Source organism: Rutidosis leptorrhynchoides, chromosome 2 (assembly GCF_046630445.1).
Source record: "Rutidosis leptorrhynchoides isolate AG116_Rl617_1_P2 chromosome 2, CSIRO_AGI_Rlap_v1, whole genome shotgun sequence".
NCBI classification, from domain to species: domain Eukaryota; kingdom Viridiplantae; phylum Streptophyta; class Magnoliopsida; order Asterales; family Asteraceae; genus Rutidosis; species Rutidosis leptorrhynchoides.
The window spans coordinates 430,361,021-430,368,105 of NC_092334.1; the positions used below are offsets into that span (position 1 = coordinate 430,361,021).

At 33.3% G+C, this 7,085-nt stretch overlaps 1 non-coding gene across 1 annotated transcript; it reads left to right on the forward strand.

Moving 5' to 3' along the window:
* Positions 1-578: 578 nt before the first annotated feature.
* On the forward strand, positions 579-685 carry LOC139895152 (small nucleolar RNA R71). The gene has a single exon (XR_011775617.1). It is a non-coding gene; the product is annotated as a small nucleolar RNA R71 (small nucleolar RNA).
* The last annotated feature ends 6,400 nt before the right edge of the window (positions 686-7,085 follow it).

The following is a 7,085-nucleotide window of genomic DNA, read 5'->3' on the forward strand; positions in this document are numbered from 1 at the left end:
TTTGTTGTGGTGGTTTATATAAGCTAGGTCTTTGTTGATTGAAAATATTGTTTTGAGTTGGTTGGTTATTTGGACCTTGTTGGTTGTACGAGTTATTGTTGGGTCCATTTGGATTGTAAAGAATGTTTTGATTTTGATTGAAGTTTGGCCTTGGCGGTTGATAATTATTTTGATAATTATTTTCTGGCCTTTGGTTCATGTAGGAAACATTATCACGTTGTTCCATTGTTTGCTCAATGTGACAATCTTTCGTTAAGTGTGGTCCACTGCATAGCTCACAACTGATTCGTATTGCGTGAATATCTTTAGTCATCTTTTCCATTCGTCTTTCGAAAGCATCTATTTTTGCGGAAACGGAATCAAAGTCATGGCTAGAATCGGCTCTAGCCGCTTTAGATGATCTAACGATATCTTTTTCTTGGTGACACTCATGTGAGTGGGAAGCAGTGTTATCAATAATCTTGTAAGCTTCATTTGCGGTTTTCTTCATAATGGAACCACCAGCTGTTATGTCGATGTCTTTTCGTGTAGCAATGCCGCATCCTTGGTAGAATATTTGTACTATTTGATAAGTGTCTAAACCATGTTGCGGACATCCTCTCAACAACTTTCTAAATCTTGTCCATGCCTCATATAATGTTTCATTTAGCTTTTGCGCGAACGTAACAATTTCTCCTTGAAGTCTCACGGCTTTAGATGCCGGAAAGAATTATTTAAGAAATTTTTCAATTAAAACGTCCCATGTATCAATCGCCCCTTCAGGTAACGATTCTAACCAATCTTTGGCTTCTCCCTTTAAAGTCCAGGGAAATAACATGAGATAAATCTGTTCATCCTCCACTTCTCGAATTTTAAATAGAGTACAGATCCTATTAAAGGTACGAAGATGTTCATTTGGATCTTCTTTTGGCGTACCACTATATTGGCATTGATTAGTTACCATGTGTAGGATTTGTCCTTTGATTTCATAATCTGGCGCATTAATATCTGGCTTAATAATGGCGTGTCCTTGGCCCGTGCGTGTGGCTCTCATTCGGTCTTCCATACTTAGAGGTTCAGTTACTTTCATAATTGAATTTGTTGAATACGAATCACTAAAAGATTCTGATTGAACGGTTTGTGGTTCAGGAGGAATGATTAGTGGTTCTGGATCTTGGAATTATCCTTGAATATCCTCCGGGTTTTCAATTTTGAATTCGGGTTCAAAAAATGGATTGTCAGAAATTTGAATTGGAGTACTTGGTTGACTAGATGACGATTCTAAAGAAAAATCAACGGCGACAATATTGGCTAGATGTCTTGATCGAGTTACAGGTGGTGAACGTATGAAAGGTGGTGAACGTTTTACTCGGTGCATTCACTGAATATCCTATTAGTTATAAAAGATAAAAATTATATAAGTTATTAAATTAATAGACTTTTCTGATTTTGCCCACGTTTTGAATAGCCAATAGATGCAGCAGGTAGCCAGGACCCTTTAAATCGGAAGCCCACAACTCGCCACTAACAAATCCAACTATTACTACGAACCAGAAAATTTGGATGTCTATCAATTTAACCGCTTAAAATAATTTTTCGTTTTGAATTATCAGAGAAGAAATAGAGAAAATTCTAAGTCCTAAAAACTAGAGCGGCGAGAAATAAGAAAGAAAAAGAGTAGCGTCGAAAAACGTCGAAAAATAAAAAATTGAAAAATAAAATAAGAAAGTAGCGCGTCAAAACTTAAAATTCTAAAAATTAAATATTAAAAGTTGCGTCTAAAGGTATTAAAACTTAAAAGAAATTCTATATCCAAAACGGCAATATCTTAATTAGGCACTAAATTTTATTAAATACTAAAACGATAAGCGACGTCGTAAAATTCTAAAGTGTCTAAATTTTAGTCTAAAGAAAAAGTACTTAAGGGATTTTACGGCAAATCCTAAAAATCTAAAAGTATAAAAATAACTACGGCAAAAACTATAATTTAAACTAATTACGAGCAAAAAATATAAATATTACGAATAAACGATTAAAAAGATACGAAATATAGAAATAATACTTAAAGTTATAAAAATACAATTTTTATAAATATATTATTTTTATATTATTATTTTATAAAATTATTAATTTATATATTAATAAAACTAATTAAAACTTAAAAATATTAAAACTAATTAATATTAAACTAAAACCCTAATTATTATTAATTATAAATAATTATAACCCTAACTGCGTAATTAATGCGTACCAGGTTTCAGTCAGTCAGACTGCTCCGCGAGTGCGGATCCTAGCTGCCCAAAAGGTCCGCGAGTGCAGAGAATGCAGGTTCAAATGAGCTGCAGGCACAAATTACGCAGGTTCTGCGATTCAGTTTTATAATTTATTTGATTTTTAATTTTTTTTTATTTTTTTTATTTTTTTACAAAATAATATATATACAATTTATATAAAATAAACTTATATTTTAAAGATTTAATAAAAATACTTTTTATAGATAAGTTCTTAAAAATATATATATTTTTTTCTTATTTTTTTAACAATATTATAAATACAAAATATTTTTACGAAATTAAAAATTATATATTTTTACACAAATATACTTTACAAAAATATAGCGTTTTGCTTTAGCGTCCCCGGCAGCGGCACCAAAAACTTGATGTATGCAGCAGCGTATACGAAATATTATTATTTTTACTACGAAATACTTACGAAATATGATACAAGTTTTAATTAATTTACGGATGGGAGATACCTAAACCTTGCTACAACACTTATAGGCAGTGTACATAATCGTAGAGTAGTGTAGTTTTTAGTAAGTCCGGTTCGTTTCACAGGGAGCTAATTGAAAACGTACTATATTTTTATACAACTATATTTATATAAATATATATAATTATATATAGGTAGTATTATTATTATTATAAAAAGGGGGTTTTACCGTTTAATGACCGGTTTATCGATTTTATATAAAGCGTAAAGATAAATGATGATAAAATAAATGACAGAATTTAAATTGCGATAAAGTAAATTGCAGTAATTAAAATGACAGTAAATAAAGGTACGATGAAATATGAAATAAAAGTATTATGCTTATTTAAACTTCCGTAATCGTGATGTTTGACGTTTTGATTTTAATTAATTGTTACCCGGGTTAATTGTCCTTTGTCCTGATTTATTTGATACCTATCTAGTTTTTGTCCATAATAGTCCATCGGTCATAATTATAAAATGGTCGTCAAATAAATCTTATTTCCGAAGTCAAATATTCCAACTAATTATGGATTTGAACTGTAACAAGGTCTTAATACTTTGTTAATAATTACACCAGGTTATCGACTGCGTGTAATTCAAGGTTTTAATACTTTGTTAACAATTACACCAATTATCCTTGTATGTAATCCACCCCTGTTTTAATGAGATATGAATATTAATTTATCCACTTGATCAGAATGAATAATCAATTACCCAACCCGAATAATTAATTAAATGATCGTAAAAGATGTCGTATAAACGTCACTAATTAGAACATACATAATCATCATTTTAATAATTATTAGATTAACTAATTTGAAGATAGGTTCGACAGATTCTAATGAGTTGTCATTCGATTAGACAATACCCCCTATCTATTAATAGTCAATAGTCCAATGTCCACAAGTGTCGGTCTTTTGTCTAAACCTTAATTATGGTACAAAATCTAATAACCCCGTCTTAATATTTAGTCTAACATCAAGATTACTTCGGCTCAAATAAGCATAATAATAACTTAGTTACGAGACATTAATTTAAAAAGGAAGAACATAGCTTACAGTGATTTATAATCGCGTAGCGTTACACGGACAGAGTTCCGACTTTAAAACCCGTAAAATATTCTTACAATAACCTTATTATTATTAACTTAAAATTAAAATTATAATTATAAAATATAAATATAAATATAAACTGAGATAGATAGATAGAAACGGGGTGTAAAACTCGGCAGAATTCGTGGCCTTTTATAGGCAGATTTTGAAACTGACTGCTCCGCGAGTGCGGAGTTTTTACCCTTTACAGCTCCGCGAGTGCGGAGCTTCGGATTCCAGCTCACCAAATTTTGGATCCTACCTTTGTCGACATATTTATTATATATATATATATATATATATATATATATATATATATATATATATATATATATATATATATATATATATATATATATATATAATATATAAATAATTTATATATTATATTTTATTCTTGTGCATAGTTGACTTGTAATTTTAGGTCCGTTGCGTCGCGCATTTACGCCCGGTTTATGTCCCTGTTCCGGATTTTCGAACGTCCTTTCGTTCGCGTAGATATATTGTACTTTACTTTTCACGGCTCGTACTCTTATAATTTTTAGACGTTTCACATCAATAATTTGAATCACTTGAATTGTATCTTATACATTTGAGCTTTTTGGACGTTTGCGTCTTCAAATCGTCGTTTTCGCCTTTTGTCTTCGCACTTATTTATTTAAACGAATATTACATAAAAATAGAACAATTACAACTAAAAACTTTACATATTGGAAGGATATTGCTACTAAATATATGTTCATTTGGAGCACTATCAGTGGGGTATTTGATATCGGGCAAAAAGTGACGTTTTTACCCCCAATATTGAGCCCTAAATACCATAAAGTTCCAAACTTTATCGCAAAAATAATCGCTTTGTTGGCTGATTTTGTAGATTAAGTAATTACAAAGGCGATGCAAGAAGAATCAAGTAAAATGGAGCTAAAACGAAGAATCTAGAGCGAAAACGGTGAAAGACAAGAAAACAAGTTACGATCCAGGAAATCAGGCTGACCTGGCAAGCCAAACGTCCTGCCAAACGGCTTGCCAGGCTCATAAACGGCCTGCCATACAGCTTCAGCAAAAGGGCCAAGCAAATGGCCTGCCTCAGCAAACGGGTTGGCCAAACGGCCTGCCAAACGGGGTGCCAAACGGCCTGCCAGCTGTTTGCAGGCAAATTTCAAGTCTATTTAAAGGGCTTTCTCCATCCATTTCAACACACACTCAATTTTGTAATTCATTTTATATTTTCAAGCTTTTAGTTAGTTTTTAGTAGTAGTTAGCTTAGCTTTTACTTTCCGGAGGATATCCCGGTTAGTCCCTGCGATCTCGGGCAGATTTCTTCGGCCTTTTCAGGTTTTTATCCGAAACGCTTGTCTTTTGTATTAAACATGTGTTCTTACTTTTTATGTTTAATAAAGCATTCCGATATTACCATTATAGCTTAATTAATCTGTATGTTGTCATGGTAGAAGTTTGGGTTAGTGTAATTATGTTAATTTAGTACGATTACTGTTATAATGCTGAACTAGGAAGTCTGATAGATTTGTATGCTAGCATCTTAAGGATTGACCAACCTAGGTTGTGATCAGGACTTGTCCACCTATATGAAATTAGCTACTTCATAGAATTAAGACCCCTGGTTATACTGTATCTGAAGATTCTATGAACTCGGTATGGCCGGAGTTCCCGAGAGGCATCTAATGCACTTTTAGGACACGGAACTTAGGAATTGAGACATGAATGACCTAGTATGCCTATTGACTGTTCCAAAGAGACCTCTTAGGAGCTATTAAGATCTAGTTAGTGCCTATACTGTGTGACTCAAGCCTATTGCATGTTTTTGTTTGATTGTTGCCTTAGGTCTTAGTCATATCAACTGTTTAGGTATTCATTAGGTTTCTATCTGCTTTACTACCAGTATATTAACTGTGATGCTGTATAATGCTTGAATTGTTACGATCTCATTAGTATGATGGAATGGTTGTTAGTTTTCATTTAAGGTTTTGCCAACTTAAACCGAAGGACTCCTTCCGTTTGTGACCAGTGTTATAACGAGGGTTAGGATTAGAGTTTAACTCACTAAAAAACCTAGTACTTTACTGAGGATAACCTAAGAGGTATTGTTACCTTTCAATTATACGACCAAATGACATACTTCTCACTGCTCAAAGAGAACTCCGAGAGTTCAGAGACAAGTAGGTCTGTGTAATTGGCTCATCCAACCGGATCTACATCATTCCAAGCATAGTTTTAACATAAGCATAATTACCTTTCCCTAACCCAATACTGATATCTCGGTCAACATTTCCCTGATCTGCATACTCCGGATATCCTTCCATTTTATTTACTTTTCTGCATTTAGGACCTTTAGCTAAAATCAACTACTATCTTTTACCCAGGTAATTTAACTAAAAGACAATTATCCACTTGATCTTCAATTCGTTAATCAGCAAAAAAAATACGACACTAGGTTAACTTACACCTTCTAAAGTAAAAGTAAATTTAGGCCCCGCAAAATATAAATAAACAAAACCACTGCGTGCTACCTTGATCAAACGAATTAGACGTCCTGCGGCCTAACGACACCGCACGAATAAAACCGTCCGTTTCGGCCATATCAGTTGTCAATACTAAACTCAAAGGAATTACGAAGTACCTCATTGTCAGTTTGTCCGACTTGTGATCCTTTGTCGTCATCACTTGGTATGTCAATGGCCATGAGACACGTTTCTTTTCCTTCTTCTTGAGTGTCATTTTCTTCATCATCCCATGCACCTCCAAGAAAAGTCTTTTCATTCTTTCTTTTAGGACATTCACTTATTAAGTGATTTGGATCACCACACCCAAAACATTTTCGTACAAACTCTTTCTTGGGATCGAATGGCGTCTTCCTTTGTTCCATCGGAGGGCGAACATGGTTTCCCGACCTTCGATAGAATTTCTTAAATGAGCGGACAATAAATGCGAGTTGCTTATCATCATTGAGAATATCATCATCGTCATCATCAATGTCATATTCATCATGAATCTCAGCCTTTAGAGCGATTGAATTGTTCTTTTCTCTCTTGGCTTTTTCTAACTCATCGTCTTTATCTAGGATAACCTCATGTACTTTAAGATTTCCAATGAGTTCATCTAGAGTTAGCTTTTCCGCATTCTTTGATTCGTCAATTGCCGTCATCTTTGGTCTCCATCTTGATGGTAGAGCCCTTAAGAACTTACGAACATATTGCTTATCCGTGTAGATTGTACCTAGAGCTTTCAAACTTGAACAAATAT